This window comes from Macrobrachium nipponense, chromosome 34 (genome assembly GCF_015104395.2).
Source record: "Macrobrachium nipponense isolate FS-2020 chromosome 34, ASM1510439v2, whole genome shotgun sequence".
Lineage (NCBI taxonomy): Eukaryota > Metazoa > Arthropoda > Malacostraca > Decapoda > Palaemonidae > Macrobrachium > Macrobrachium nipponense.
In genome coordinates this window covers 48,967,865-48,984,883 of record NC_061095.1, presented here as the reverse complement: position 1 = coordinate 48,984,883, position 17,019 = coordinate 48,967,865, and the positions used below count along the sequence as shown (strand labels likewise).

Here is a 17,019-nt window from a genome sequence, read left to right as displayed (position 1 = left end):
AGTACAAAATACTACACAAAGTCCTGAATACAATATGTAAATTATAGATATCAAGAGTAAAAGAGTTAATGTATGTTAATTAACTTCCTTACTTTTAGTTTTATAATTCCTTACTTTGAGTTATATCAAGAGTAAAACAAAAAAGTTAATGTATGTGAATTAATTCCTTACTTTTAGTTTAAAGTTGTCCTGCTATGTAACCCTGGATGCACAAAGTCTTATGTGGCCCCATAGCCTACATCATTCAGGGGGTTCTGGAATGTACAAAAAATAATTAGTATGTCAGTAAGTACTCTATGCATAGTAAGTTACATACAGTAATATGCACCATACAGTGGTTTAATATCACATATATAACATGTATAAAACTTAGTTAATGTATGTTAATTAATTCCTTACCTTTAGTTTTAAAGTTGTCGTTCAATGTAACCCTGGATGGACAAAGTCTTAGTGGCCCATAGCCTACATCATTCAGGGGTTCTGGAATGTACAAAAGATAATTTTGTCAGTAAGTACTCTATGCATAGTAAGTTACATACAGTAATATGCACCATACAGTGGTTTAATATTGCATATTGTAAATGATTGGTCTACACCCCCTGTTCAGCAGGGAGTGTACAGTATGTAATTCCATGAGGGGACCTTGATCACTTATCCCATGTGAGAGATCTTGGTCACTTTTTTTTTAGTATGTACGTATAAAACTTACTTAATGTAGTTTACTACTATGTATAATTCCTTACCTTTAGTACAGTAGTACATAGTTTACAGTTGTCGTGCTATGTTATGTAGTAACCCTGGACAAAGTTTTATGTGGCCCCCCAATAGCCTGCATCATGGAGGGGGTCCTGGTTTTCTGGAATGTACCAAAAAAGTATCAAAGTTAAGTCATGTTTATGTATGTTTAGTAAGTTACATACAGTAACCATACGTACAGTGGTTTATAAACATGTACATATGTACATAATCAAACTTGGTTGGAAATTCCTGTAAAAAAAAAGTTATGTACGTATGTATGTATATGTATACTACTGTAGTAAAAACCTTACTGTTCATACTTTGTTACACTACATGTTACATGTGATAACGTATACTTTCCTGAAGGGTTTTTTCCATCCAAAAATGGTGCTTCTACTTGTAGTTATCCCTTGATGACACTTGTAGTAACAACCTGGAGTTGTGTGAAAAATGTTGGTTCTGGAAGGAAAAAGTAACAAAATTAGTGTACAAAATATACACTACAGAAAGTTGTGAATGCAATATGTTAATTACTGTAGATATATCAAGAGTACTAAAGAGTTAATGTATGTTAATTAATTCCTTACTTTTAGTTTAAAGTTGTCGTTCAATGTAACCCTGGATGGACAAAGTCTTATGTGGCCCCATAGCCTACATCATTCAGGGGGTTCTGGAATGTACAAAAAATAATTTTGTCAGTAAGTACTCTATGCATAGTAAGTTACATACAGTAATATGCACCATACAGTGGTTTAATATCACATATAACATGTAGTATAAAACTTAATTTAGAAATTCCTTACATAACTTACCAACTTTTAGTGAGTCTCAAGCTGTTACCTAGGTTGTGGGAGATGGAGGTGGAGGTGTAGAGCATTCATGATAAGGATGCATTCCAAACCTAACTTCAGTGTGCTTTATCACAGATAACAGGCTAGGATGATGGGCAGTCTGGAATGAAGAATTAATATTAAAGGACAGTATGTAACACTTAGGTGTACAAAATTTATTGTACGTATGCAAACATTAAACACAACTGAGAATTCCTTACCTCCAGCAAAATGAAGACATGTAGGCTATGTAGAGGTCTGGTTTATGTAAGTCACAGGTGCATGCCAGTCTGGAATGATAATGTAATAGTATGTACATATGATTATAGTATGTATGTTACATACATAACATGGATTATACATGTAATATTAAAACATTAATAAAAAAAAATGTCCTTACCAATTCTAGTGGTTGGCTTGCTTACTGGGATGGTCATATGGTACATGAGAGTGGGTGGCTGGGCTATGGAGTGGGATGGGCAGGTGCTTGGGGAGTCTGGAATGATAAAAAATATATAAAATGATAGTTACTACTACTGGTAACTACTGCACATGTTATTACTGTTTGACATATGTAGTGTGTAATACGTATGTTCAATATAAAAAATGAAGAATTCTTTACCTGAAGGAATGGAGAGGTGATACTACTCGTATCAACTGATTTTGGGCTCTGTGGGGAGGTGATACTTGTATCAACTGATGAGGGAACATCTACATCTGGAAAGAATGATAGGGTACCATAAATATATTATAAGGTGGATGTAATTGTAGCATATGTACACTTTAATAAAATTTCTATTAGCAATTTATAAAACATTTTATACAAATTTGTTAAGGATTCCTTACCTGATGTATAGGGCGAGGCATCAAAACCATGGAAAGGCTCAGGGTCATCTGGGTCACTGTCACTATCAAAGGGGTCTGAAATGGAAAAAAAAAATAATAATAAGGTTATGCAACATCAAACACATTGTACCACTATGTAAGTTAGTGTACGAATGTATGTAGGGTGTAAACAATTTCCAACATGAAAATGAGAAAAATGAAATTGCTTACCTGATTGTACACGTGCAGGTGGGCGGGCTGATACAGAGGGTCCAGGTACAGGGATCTGGAACTGTCACAGGTAGTACAGGGAGATCTGGAACTGTCACATGGTAGTTTACAGGGAGATCTGGAACTGTCACAGGTAGTACAGGGGGATCTGGAACTGTCACCACTTCTGCAATAAAATTACAAATGATGAAAATTAATGAAGTTACAATTTACTCTTACATTTAGTAGTTGTTACATTAAAAAATTAACACATTTTAATATGTACACTATGTAAACCAACGATAAATTAGTAAAACAGGTTCAGAATTCCTTACCAGGACTAGGAGTGGGAGGTGGTGGTACTGGAGACTTGGAAAGAAAGTGTCAAGCCTGGACTGCACACTTCTCTTCGTCTGCTTCTCCTTCAGGGTCTCCTTGTAGAAAGTCACCAAATCCATGATTCCTCTCTTGATTTTGTCAAACCTAGAAACGTTAGGGTCTTCTGCCTCAAAAGAAGCCAAGGCTCTCTCCAGATGAGTAAAACCCTCTGACAAGCCTTTCACAGTTAATGACCTGGGTTTTGGCTCTGGTGCCGCCTCCTCTTCCTCAATCATTTTGTTGTTCAAGTTCTAGTAAGTCCTCTGCAGACAATTCCTCTCCATGGGAAGCCAGCAGCTCTGTTACATCATCAGGTTTCAAGATCTAGTTGCAGCCTCTTGCTTAGCCCTACGATCATTCCTCGTCACAGTCTCGACGTCTTCTGCCTGGTCAAAGCCTTCAAAACTGTGCACAAACTGTGGACACAGTTTCCTCCAGGCCCCATTTAAAGTGGTCGTCTTCACCTCGTCCCAAGCACTTGCAATGTTCTTCACTGCATCTGCAATGTTGTAGCCCTTCCAGAATTGCTTCAGTGTCAACTCCTTGTTAGCTTCTATGGCCCTCAAAGCAACACGTATGGTCCTTCTAAGGTAGTAAGCCTTGAAATTTGCTATTACTCCCTGGTCCATTGGCTGTATCAGCGATGTGGTATTGGGTGGGAGGTACACCACCTTCACATTAGGATGCATGTCGCTCAAATTTGAAGGGTGACCAGGGGCATTGTCCAGGACTAAGAGGGCCTTAAAAGGCAGACCCTTCGAAGTCAAATACCGCTCCACTGCTGGCACGAAATGGTCATTGAACCAATCTTCGAAGACCATTAAGGTAACCCACGCCTTCTTGTTAGATTTCCAAATCACAGGGAGTTGACTCTTGAAAATGCCCTTGAAAGCCCTGGATTCTCGGCCCCAAATACACCAGCAAGGGCTTCAGTTTCAAATCACCACTTGCATTGGCCCCAAACAGCAAAGTCAGTCGCTCCTTTCCAGCTTTATGGCCAGGTGCTGACTTCTCCTCCTTGGAAAGGTACGTTCGATTTGGCATTCTTTTCCAAAATAATCCAGTCATCCACATTAAAGACTTGGTCAGCCGTGTAACCACCATCCTTAATTATCTCAGCCAAACCACCTGGAAAACTTTCTGCTGCTTCGCTATCAGCACTAAGCAGCTTCACCTTGCAGCTTCACATTATGCAAATTTGCACGAGCCTTAAAACGGTTAACCAACCTCTACTCGCGGAAAATTCACCACCAGCACTGCCTTCGCCAAACTTTTTCACTACTGCCTCATGCAGCGCTCTAGCCTTCTCCTGGATCACACTTAAGCTCACCGGAACACGTCGCTGGTTCTGGTCCTCCAGCCAGATCATGAGCAATTTCTCCATTTCAACAATGCTCTGGCTACGTTGCTTCTCGTTTATCACCACCGTTGACTTCATCGGTGCAGCATCCTTAACGTGCTTCAGAATACGTTCCTTATCCTTCACAATGGTTACCACGTGGTCCTGCTCAAGCCTAAAGAACGGCCTATTTCGGTGTTAGTTTCTCCCTTCTCCGAACGCTTTATCACGTCATATTTGACCTCCATCGTGATGACCTTCCTCTTCTTGGATGAACTATCATCGGAGGAAGTACTTTGGCGTTTAGGAGCCATTGTAAATTAGCGAAAATGGCAAGGAATTTCAGCAACGTCTCAGCACACAACCTAGTGGAATGCAGGCAGGCACGCGATTGAAGTGGCGTCCTTTCTTTTCGTATTGTTACGCTTGGGCGTCCTCGACCGTCCGAGGTCGTTTGTTTTTTTCGGAAATCAATTTACCATACAGTTTAATAGCGGTAAGTAATTTATTGCAACCTACCCGCCTCAAAAAACTAGTTCTGCATATGAGGTATCGTTAAAAAGCATAACAAAACGTCGTAACCTTGGCATTTGTGTTGTAATCTAACCAGAAACTTAGTTTTTTAATTATGTACTGGAAACAAGCAATGATTTTTTCATTATATTTGCGCTTTTGGACTGTTTTAAACTGCGCATCCCAAGCTAGTGTATTCATCCTCGCCCGCAAACTAGTTCCGCATATGCGGCGTCAGTAAAAAAAATTCAAAAAATAGGCGAAAAAAAAAAAAGTGTCAAAAATCATCATAACCTCAAAAATTTTTGTTGTAATGTAACCAAAAACATATTTTATTATGTACTGTGCTAAACTATAAAGGATTTTTATCATAGCATGCGTTTTTTTTAAAAGCGTCGTTACTCGGAGCGTCGGAAGCGTCAGCGTCGTAACTCGGAACAAGCGTCGTAACCCAGGACGGAATTTCCATTGAATATTTAAGAAAAAGCGTCGTAACCTCGGAACGTCGTAAAGCCGGAACCGTCGTAAGCCGGGGACCGCCTGTAGTTAGCTATTTTGTGATGATCATCATCCAGCCACTTAGCCATTAAAAAGGCCTTTCTTTGAGGTACAGTAAGTAGGAAGGACTAACTATTGGTCCAAATCATATGCAGATGATAACACAAGTCTTTAAATCCAGTGTGGTCTTGGGTTTGTAGAGGTAGTCATTAATAATTCTCAGACTGTATGTTAGCATATTCAGTCTTGTTTATTTTTTAGTCATAAACATGCGCTTCTGTGTATGTTAGTTTAGAATGTGTGTTTATGTATGCAGTTTATTTGAAGACTTATAAGTACTATAGAAAGTATACTGTTTCATCATTTTTTTGTCTAAATTATTTTTTAAAACTTGATTTGCTTTTGTTATTGTAAATTATATTTACAGACAAAACTGTGTCCAATGCTTAATATTTTCTTGTGCTTTATTGTTTATGAGAAAATGTGCATTTTTAATCAGTTTAACTCAGACATACAATGTGACGTACAGAGAAGTTTTACTCACTTAGTGTTGAATTTATAGTAAATTTGTACTGTTGTCATTATTGTTATTGTTAACCAAACGATACTAATCAATTTTGTCTGATTTTTCTTTTTGATAGGTAGACTCTTTGACTGATGACTAACAAGGTAAGTAAAGAAGTGTCCTCTAGCCTATTTTCTTGTTTGTTTAATGTTGTAAATGTCTATTGATAGCTTTATATGTTACCTGTAGATTATGGCTGTTATTTAATCTGATGGAATAAGGCTTCGGATATTTTCATCCCCACCATCAACGTTTTTATGTCAATGTTTCCATTTGTAGGGTTAGATGTGAAATGAACTCTCTCCATGCTTCTCTGTCCTCTGCTTGAACTCTTATCATGTCTGGCTCTTCATCCATCCCCTTTTCCATGACTCCTTTGGCCTTCCTACGGGTCCTTTGTTACTTCTGTGTATACAGCTTCTTGACCAACTGTTCCTCACCCCTTCTCATCTCAGTCTTTGAGATGGCAGTCTTCTCAGAGTCCCTGGATACCACATCTCTCTGGCAGTTCTCATTCATATTATGATCCACTCACTGAACATGGCCATGAAGCTTAGCATTCAGGGGATCTCAGTTTAAAATTTTCTTGCATTTTATTTGTCAGAGCATATGTTTTCTTTTTTCTGTTGCATAGAGTATTACTGGGGTAATGTACTCAATGTAATATTTTATTTACCAGCAGTCTAACTTTTCTTTATTTCAGCTACGGTACAGCTGCTCTCTATCCTATCAGTTCTCTCTTCACCCATGCTTCGCAGTCCACTGTCCCCCCCCCATTACTTCTCTCTTTACTGTTGCTTCACAGCTCTGTTTTCCCTCCCAAAGTAACAGAAATAATGTGCCTCTTCTAAGCCCTCCACATCTGTCACAAAACAGTTCTCAGCTCCGCTCTATTTCCTAGTGGCTCTTGTAATACATTTGTTGAAAGTATTACAAGGTGAAGATACTTTGTTGAACGTAATCATAAGTATAATTTCAACATTAATTTTCTCCCATCACAGTAACTTATTGCAGTGCTGTAGGTTACCATAGGTAGAATCATAAAGATTCATTATAGTGTTGTCACTTCACTGCACCCTCCCTTTCAGAAGTTTGTATTAAAACATGATAAAACTTTAAGCAGTGGGAGTTCTAATCCCTGTGATGTGTGCTTGCAGTAGTGATATCCACTGTGTCCAAAATAACATTTAAAAATATGAGTTAAAACTATTATAAGTGTTGTCATACCGCAAACCCATTGTTTTGTATTATCCTGTAGTGAGTCTGTGCTGTCCTTCATACAATTCACAGAAGAAGAAGAAGAGTCCCAAACTTTCACTTGGCTGTGAACATATTTAGGTTCCATGGTACGGTCACTATGTGTCTGTTCCTCTGCACACATCTTGCAGTCTTTCTTCTTGGAAAACGTGGCTCATTATGCTCCTTTTTCTCAAAATAGTAATCCTTTATTCATATTTTCTATTTACATGCTTAGAAACAGCTCTTTGTTCCGACAAGTAATACAAACCCTCGGTCTTTTACATAAGGAATTACTATTCAGCACCAGCTGGACCGGTCGTAAGATTTCTAACAAGGTAGTTCGGTAGTAACTGCTTGTCCGATGGTCGGAAGTCCCGCCCGACTAGAAGTAAACATATCACTTTGCTTTCTGCCGCTGTCGGGTGTAGATGTGTGTTTGCCTCTCTGCCCACCTTCGTCGTAAGATTTTTGTTGATGTCAACAATTGAGTTACATACTTCTGCGCTTTTTCTTGTTGTATTACTAGTGTGTGTGCACTGTAAGTACTTATTAGTATTATTTTTGTGGTTTTGCATCGCTGAAACATGCAAGCCCACGAAGTGGAGAATCCCCTTGGCCCCCATCCAGCCGGAGATTGTGCCGTGGTGTGGAGGGCCGTAAGTGTGGGGCATTTAGGTCCAGTGATTCTGTGGACCCTCATTTTTTATGTACGCGGTGCTGAGGGCGTGAATGCTCTCGGGTCGTACCATGTGATTTTTGTATTTCCTGGTCGGAGGAGCAGTGGGAGCTCTATGAGAAGAGAGGAAACCACATAAAGTCCCAAAGGTGTCATCAGAAAGCTCTCCCTCGACACCTCTGGTGACAGACATGTTGTCTTCCTTCCTCCCTCCTAGCCAGCTCCCACGTATGGCTCTCTCCCTTTTGGGGGAGGTGTCCCGTTCCACCTTTTTGCGCGTCTGTTGAGCGCAGAGGAGGGGAATGCGACACAACTGATCTTGAGTTGTACTCGGGGTCTTCGTTTGTTCAGGGTGGGATCTTTCCCCCTCGAGCGAACGGGAACCCCCCCCAACCCAACTGTTGCTTCCCCAGGTGTGTCTGCCTTTGCGGGTGGAGACCTCCAGCAGGTGTGGCGCTCGCTGAGTCTTCCGGGCACTCCCAGTATCCAGGGACTGTTACAACATCTGGCTGTGGCCCCAGTGATGCACGGGGTGGTGACAATGACTACAACCACTCTCTCAACACCAGGGTACACTGCCCCGGTACACCTGGGTGTACATGCAGCGTGTGACATCAGTAATACCTTCAGCTGCCGTACAGTCCCGCTAACTCATGTGCCTCGGAAGGAGATGGTTCCTCCGCCGCTGGGGTTTGTGTCCTCCCTCTCCGCCGCCCCCTGACTTTGAGTGCCCAAGAGCTCCCGCCTTGACCGCCCACCAGTTCCTGTGGCTGTTCCTTCTGTCTCTGTTCCTGCCTGTGGTAGTGCTGCTCCTTCCGCAGGTTCCTCCGGACAGGTGCAGTTGGGCCGTGTTGCTACCGCAACTGCCCCAGCTCCGTCCTGGATGGAGGACCTGTCGGTTGTCCTGAGGAAGCTGGCGAAGAAGTAGTCAAGGAAGAAGAGGAAGGTGTCGTTGTCTTCTCCATTGTCTTCTTCGTCGTCGTCTTCTGCCGTCTCTTCCCCTTCGACTTCCAAGGCGCCCCAACCGAGGAAGGAGAAGGTGGCCTCGCACCCCTTAGAAATCTTGCACAGAGACTTCTAAGGGTCTGTCACGCTCCAGCGGGACAGGTGGGTCTTCCGCTGGTCCTCCTGTCCCTTTGGGAACGGGGCCCGTCTCTCCTTCCTCAGGGAAGAAGAAGACGGGGACCGTAGGGGTACCGGCTACCTCTGGTACCTCTGCTCCTGGAATCCAGAGGTTCTACCTCCGGACCAGGAACCATCTCGGCCACTCGCTCGCGAGCCTCACTGAGTGTACGGTCACCTCCTGGTGACCATGCAGCCAGGGTCCAGACCGTTTAGCATGCTCACCGTCAGTACCCAGGCACGGAGTGGAAGGCTGGCAAGAGTCGCTCAGATGACTCTCGCCAGGCCAGTGATCGCTCTCGTGGCGATCCCACCAGACCGTCCACGTGTCAAGGCTGGGAAGAGGTTCCCCCCGGTCACCATGTCCAGCCTCGGCTGGTATCATGGCGCATCAAGAGGACGGTGCTCTCTCACCGCGTCGGTGGACACTACCAGTCACCCAAACCATCGCTTCCAACTGGGACCTGGACGGCCTCCGCTCAACTGGTTTAGCAGCTCTCCTGACGACACGAGACCAAACGATTACCGTCCTCAGTCAGCGCTTCTCCTTACGGAGACCGCTGGTCCAGACCTGCAGCTCGATTGCCACCGCGGGTTGCCGATTGCCTGCAGTCCTCCCAGCCCACTGGCTCTGCTGGTAGGCAGGGTAGGAGCGAGGAGCGAGGCGAGCAGGGGTGATTGCGAGGAGTGCGCTCCTCATGGTCCTGCCACGAGAGCCTACGATCCTGGCTCGGTCCTTGGACCTAGCAGGTCGTACACGCAAGTGGTTGGAGGAGACCACGAGGGGTCTAGCAAGGTTCTTCAGAACCTCCTGAAGGAAGAGTGTCTCGGGAGGGGATCGGATTGGATGGATCTGATGGTCCATCGCCTCAGGAGCGATCACCCCCGAGATACAGAGGTCCTTCGCAGAGGTTATTGCGCTGATTCGTCAGCACAACGACCTCGGGGAAGGATCGGTGGTTGCTCCCTCCGACCCTCCATCAAGGTTGGAGTCGTTCTGGGGTCCCAAGAAGGAACCCAGAGTGACGGTTGGCTTACCCCGGTCCACCTTGGCTGACGGTGTGCTGGGCCAGGTGAACTCTCGTCTCCAGACAGGAGGATTCGCATAGGTCCAGCAGGTCGGACAAGCTGCTTCCCCCTCCTCTGCCTCGCCAGCTGCATTTCTACGCGCCATCAGTGGACCCGTGGCTGACCAAGCAGGTTGACCTGGAGATAGCTAGGCAAACTCCAGGGGTGCCTCTCCATCACCTGCTGGCTGAGAACCTCTGGTTCTCACAGCAAGAGGCATTGGCCCTGGAAGCGACTGCCATGGCAGCCTTCCAGGCCGTCTCCTAGCTGGATCTGTGGTCCCTCACGGTATCCAGAGTCGCAGCCTCCTCGGGAGCTATTGTTCCTGAGGAAGACCCGGCGTTCAGGAGGCTCTGCCAGTCTGGAGGTAGGGCCATCTCCTACCTCGCCCACCAGATGGCCAACCCGTGGGCCAACCTGGTCCTGAGACAACGGGACTCTGTCCCGGTAACCAGAGCGACCTTTCGAGAGGTGACGGGTCTACGGAATGGATCGTTGCTGGGTTTCTCCTCTCTCTTCCCCAGAGAGATGGTAGACGCTGCGGTGGAAAAGCGTCGCACTGAGGACGAGACCACCTAGTACACCAGGCAGTCTGGAAGACTTCTGGGCAGGTCTCGAGCAACTGCGGCCAAGCCTCAGAGCTTGGCTAGCTCTTCTCCACTTCCAAGATGCTAGCACCATCAAGGTCGCGAGGAAAGACCCAGCCTTTGTCTTCTGCTTCGAGGAGTGAGCGTCAGCCCTCCTCCCAAGCCTCCTACTCCCGTGGGAGACCTGCCAAGTGGAAGCCGAAGAGAGGGAAACTCTAGGGACGGCGTTCCCTCTCACCTGCTGCCGGAAGTGGGGGGTTGCCTGGCGAGCCATTGGGCAACTTGGCAGCACTACGGAGCCGAGACCTGGGTAGTGGATGTTCTTCAGGAGGGATTAACCTAACTACCTTCGAGTCTCGGCCACCCCTCACTTTGCACCTGGTCCACCTTCAGAGTTTACGTTCCCAGTTCTTTGCCAGGGACGTAGCACTATAAGCAGAAGCAAGGACCATGCTGATGGAAACGAGCTGTGGAGATCGTACGAGATCAGTCGCTGGGTTTCTACAGCCGACATCCTACTAGTGGAGAAGTCTATGGGGGGCTGGAGACCAGTGATAGATCTCTGTCCCTTGAACCGATTCGTTCGCCACTGTTCACGATGGAAAAGCACGCTCAGTGCTCGATTCCATCAGGGAGAATGATTTCATGCTTTCGGTGGACCTGAAGGATGCGCATTTCCAAATACAGGCGGCCCGCGGTTAACGGCGCAATCACTCAACGGCGAATCGGTTTTACGGCGGTTGTCAAAAATATTCATTAAAAAAATATGGCATTTTAAAGGTATCTTTACGGCACAAATTTCAGTTAACAGGCCGCCCTAGCGCTGTTGTCCTACGAGTTTCATAATATGTAGAAATGCCGTTCAGACCATAAAGGTTATGCAAATTATATTAACAAATTTTATGGAGAGTTATTACGTAGGTATTAGGGTCAAAATATATGCCTCTGACGCTGTTCTGATGCCGAAAATATCGAGTTACATAAGTGCAAATTTAGCTATGGATGTGTCGATTCATAAATGTTCATCCTTTTGTTTAAAATGTGTATGAAAATGTATTACGTGAAAGGCATTATTATTTCTTTTGTACAGAAATATGATACAAAGGCACGCTTTGAAACTGCCCTTCACGTTATCAAATACGAATGTGTTTTTTCATGTTACTATTTCTTGTAAGCCGCCGCCTTGCCGCTATCTTCCGAAAATATCGATTTAAAAAAAGTGCAAATAGCGATCGATGTGTCGATTTTATAAATGTTTATGCTTCTAAGTTTAAAATGTATTACGAAAAGGGCATTTTTATTTCTGTGCAGAAATATGATAAAAGGCAGCTTTGAAAACTCCCCTTCAAGTTATCGACTACGATGTGTCGATTCATAAGTGTTCATGCTTTTGTTTAAAATGCGTATGAAAATGTATTACGTGAAAGGCATTTTTATTTCTGTACGAAATATGATACAAAGGCAGCTTTTGAAATTGCCCTTCACGTTATCAAATACGATGTTTTTTCATGTTCTTTCTTGTAAGCCGCCGCCTGCCTGCTCTTCCGAAAATGTCGATTTAAAAAAAGTGCAAATTAGCCATCGATGTGTCGATTTTATAAATGTTTATGCTTTTATGTTTAAAATGTGTATGAAAATGTACTACGAATAGGGTATTTTTATTTCTGTGCAGAAATATGATAAAAAGGCAGCTTTTGAAACTCCCCTTCAACTTATCGACTACGATGTTTTTTTCAAGTTCGTTCTTGTATGCCGTCGTCTGCCGCTCTTCCGAATATCGAGTTAAAAAAAAAAAGTGCAAATTTAGCGATCGATGTGTCGACATTTTTTTTTTCAAATGTTTTATGCTTTTATGTTTAAAATGTGTATGAAAACATATTGCGTAAAGGTATTTTCATTTTTGTACAGAAATAAGATGACCAAATTACGGCAGCCCTTTGTAACTAGGCTCCACGTTGTAAGGGGATGGTTTTTCATGTTCGTTCTTGTCCGCCAGTTCCGAAAAATGCATTGTGTTATATTATTAATTACGCATCTTTTCCATAAATCCTTTAAAAAGTTATACATTATTTCACTGTATCCAAGAATATTGTATGTATTCTCATATTATTGTATTTTAAAATACTACGGCAACTTAAGCCAGTATTCCGCGGAGCGGCCAATGTTGTGTTTGAAATCAGCTGATGAATACGAGTCTGTTTTCACCATAACGCAATTCTGAGCGAATGCTCTTGCTTCTAGTTAGCATAAACGAATATCTTATATACTTGACTTATATGAGACAAGTTATTTTTCCATATACAGCGTGTTTTTAGGTGGAAATATTTATTGAATATGTCTTGTTGTGAATGTGAACTACTATTTTTTTTCGTTAACAGATTACGTTGGCGGCATGTTTATTGCGTAAAAAATTACGTGATTCCGTTCGCAATACGTAATCCTTTATATCATCGTAATACGAACTTTACGCTATTTATCTTATATCGGCGTGAAACCAACAGTAAAATGTGTTCTTTCAAGCACATTAGTTTTTGATTAAAATGATTTTATCCCAATTTTATCTACAGTTGTGTGTGATGGCAGACGTTTACTGCAGTTTTATCCTTGTTGCCGATGTACGATAATAGTCATTAGCAGCTTGAACAGTTTTCTCAGCTTCAGTTATAACTTGGTTTAAATTTAACGGTATATTTCCCGATTGATCTTTAATCTATATTGATCTCTGATCTATAGCGAATAACATTAAGATATCTCAGTTCTATTCTATACATAAACGCCTTTTATTTATACAAATACGGCAATGTTGCACTGTAGTACGATGATCGAAATACAAGCCAAACAGATGTTATCCAGTTCGGGTTGTACTTAGAAAAAAAAAAAGAAAAAAAAAAAAAAAAAGTAGTTTCTCGTTCGGTTGTTCATGGCTGTACACGTTCACGCAACGAGTATAACGTTAAACACCATACTTTCATCATTCTCTTTTGCTGTTATTGAACTTATGTAACTTGAAGATGGATAAAGTTAGACCATTGTAAATTGATCTCTCATAAAATCGAACTATCGTAAGACTAATGATCGTAACCTGAACACTACAGCTACCTGTACACTGTATACAAACTTTATTATATCTTTACATACTTTTAGACACCCACATGTACTGTACAGTAATTTCTATAGTACTATACTGCATAAATATAATTTTACTTATTGCGCCGTTGTGGGATTACAGCGCCTTTGACTGGTCTAGAGTTTCGAAAGAAGGTGTATGGCGGCGTAGGCTTTAAAATCGCTCAGCGTCGAAAAATCGCTTGGCGTCGGTGGCCAGGAACGGAACCCCTGCCGCTAACCGAGGGCCGCCTGTACCCATCCATCAGTTCTCCAGGAAGCATCTCTGCTTTATCCTCGACGGGACGGTGTACCAATTCAGGGCACTTTGTTTCGGTCTCTCAACCGCCCCACAGGTGTTCACGCTGGTGTTGGCTTGGGCCCATTCGGTCAGGATACGTCTGATGAGGTATCTCGACGATTGGCTGGTCCTGGCGAGCTCCCGCTCGCAGTTGCCACAGGACAGAGATTGACTCCTTGACTTATGCCGTGATCTGAGGATTGTAGTGAATGTCGAGAAATCAGATCTCGAGCCCAAGCAGAGGATAAAGTACCTGAGCATGCTGATCGATACGGTAGCAACACGAGTCTTCCCCGCAGACTCATGGATCAGCAGGTTCAGGGAGGCAGCCAGACGGTTCTTGTCTCGACAGGAACAGGCAGCTCAGCAGTGGCAAGTCATGATCGGTCACCTGTCGTCACTAGAGAAGTTATTCCCTCACGGGCCCGTCTTCACCTGCGGTCTCTTCAGTGGAGACTAAAGGAGTGCTGGTCACAGGCACGGGATCCACAATCCTTCCTGGTTCCTATCAGGGAGGAAGAAAGGGAGGACCTAGCCTGGTGGCTAGATGACAGGAACCTCGTATTAGGAGTGCCTTGCGCACTCCCCCTCCACCCCCTCCCCGAGGATGCTGCTGTTCTCAGACGCATCGACCGAGGGTTGGGGCACACACCTGGAAGAGTTGCTGGTTGCAGGAGTGTGGAACCATCACGACAGGCACCTTCACATCAACTTCCTGGAACTCAAGGCTGCGTTCCTCGCACTCCAAGAGTTCCGGGAACGACTGATGGGACACTCAGTGGTGTTGATGAGCTACAACACCATGGTAGTGGCATATGTCAGCAAACAGGGGGGCCGCCTAGTGTCCCTCCCGTTGCACCAGTTGACGATGCAGGTGCACGAGTGGGCCGTAGCTCACTCAGTAGAGCTGTCAGCCAGATACATTCCAGGCAAGAGGAATGTAGTGGCAGACAAGCTCAGCCACCAGAATCAGGTGATTGGGACCGAATGGTCTCTACACCCAGACGTGGCGGAAAGGCTCTTCGACCTACGGGGGCGTCCAGTAGTGGATCTGTTCGCCACCCGGCACAACAGAAAACTTCAGGTTTTCTTCTCAGTTGTGCCGGACCCATGGGCAGCTACAGAGGACGTGTTCCGCCAGTGGGACAACCTCGTAGTGTACGCCTTTTCCCCGTTCTGCCTGATTCACAAGGTAATCAGCAGTGTTTTGATCACCAGCAGTCTTTGGGATAGATTCTGGTGGCACCCTGGTATCATGGGACCTACTGGGCTCTTCTCTCGGAGGCACCGCGAGATTCCTCCATGTCACAACCTGCTGTGCCAACCGCACATAGAACGGTACCACCAGGCAGTTCATTCCCTGTGTCTTCACGGCTGGCGGTTATCCATCATCTCTTGCGAGCGAGAGGCTTTTCTCACCGAGGAGCAACAGATGGCTGGTTACCTCAGACAGTCCTCTGCAGCAGTACTAGGGAAAGTGGTCCGTCTTCTGTGGTTGGTGTCGTAGACGGGGTCTTTCCGTTCAGAGCCACTCTTCAGCAGGTAACAGATTTCCTCATCTTTCTTCGCCGAGAGAAGCTCCTCTCTGTCTCCGCAGTTAAAGGCTACAGAGCTGCCCTGGCCCCTAGTCCATAAACTGCAAGAGTCGCTATTTCCACACCTCCACCTTTCCCTGGAAATATTACTCCTAATGAGGAGCTTCGAGAGGTCTTGCCCACCCAGGGATGTCAGGCCCCTGGGGTGGGATGTGACTCTCGTTCTTAGGAGCTAGACTCCAGACCGACCCTACGAGCCGCTCTGAGAGTCGTCAGACAGGGATCTGACCCACAAGACCATCTTTCTGCTGGCCCTGGCATCGACGAAGAGAGTAGGAGAACTCCACGGTCTTTCCTTCGACATTAAACACTCAAGGGGATGGGGATCAGTTACGCTCGATTTCGTCCCGGACTTCGTAGCGAAGACTCAGAACCCTTCGGTTTCTGACGCCAGGTTCGAGTCCTTCACGATCCCCTTCCTGGAAGACTTCACCGATAATGATGCGGATGAGATGCTGCTTTGTCCTGTGAGGGTGCTACGGTGCTATCTGAAGAAAACTTGACACCTCAGGCCTGAGTGTCGACGCCTCTTCGTTAGCACCGGGGTTTCCAAGAAAGAAGTGTCCAAGAACACTGTTTCTTTCTGGCTTCGTGAGGTAATCCAGAAGGCGTACGCTTCAGACAGGAGTGCCGACACCAGTACCCTTCATCTGAGAGCCCACAAAGTCAGAGGCATTGGTCCAATCCTTGCATTTCGCAAGAAGTTGTCCTTGGCACAGGTACTGAAGGCAGGGGTTTGGGCCAACCACCTTCACCTCCTCCTACCTTTGGGATATTGCCCACAGGTCCTAGGACACATTTTCCTTGGGACCCGTGGTGGCTGCTCAACAAGTTGCGTAGCTTACCCAGCTCCTTTACCGGACAAGGTAGCATCTCATCCTTGTGAGACTGCATGAATGGAGAGTGAATGAGATCGTGACTGGCTTCTCTTCCTCCTCTTTTTCTTCCCTCTCCCTGCGGGCAGAGGGTAGCGGTCATCACCATGCTGGACAGGATGATGATACAGGTAAGCTACGAGGGATAGAAGCGTTTATCTGTCCCTTCCCTAACAAGGGGGGAAGCGGACACCTGTGAGAGACAAACCCAATACTTTATATTTGGCTCCTACATAGGACCTAGTTCTTGCTTGCTATTCATAAGAGGCACGCTTGCCTCCCTCTTATGAATTGGTCCAGAGGTCTGACCACTGATCTTGCAGTGCACATTCCGATCAGTTGGACAGAGGCTAGGTTCCCCCCCCTTTGCTCTTACGACCAGGGAGGGAACCCAGGTTGGGCGAACACAAGTCTGTTCACAAGACTCAGATTCCACCCACCAATAAGTGAGTCTTCCTTATCTACAATAAGTGAGTCTTCCTTATGTAAAGGACCGAGGGTTTGTATTATGTGTTGGAACAAATCACAATTTTTGAAATTAAATTGTATTTTTCC

At 44.8% G+C, this 17,019-nt stretch overlaps 1 protein-coding gene and 1 long non-coding RNA gene across 2 annotated transcripts in view; one reads left to right on the top strand and one right to left on the bottom strand.

Annotated features, from left to right (window-relative positions):
- The window catches only part of LOC135208092 (uncharacterized), a 72,528-nt gene that overhangs the window by 42,347 nt on the left and 13,162 nt on the right, over positions 1 to 17,019 (top strand). The window lies entirely within an intron of this gene.
- Positions 1,088 to 1,859, bottom strand: LOC135207717 (uncharacterized). Its single transcript, XR_010313053.1, has 3 exons — positions 1,790 to 1,859; positions 1,326 to 1,689; positions 1,088 to 1,197 (listed from the first exon to the last, which is right to left on the bottom strand). It is a non-coding gene; the product is annotated as an uncharacterized LOC135207717 (long non-coding RNA).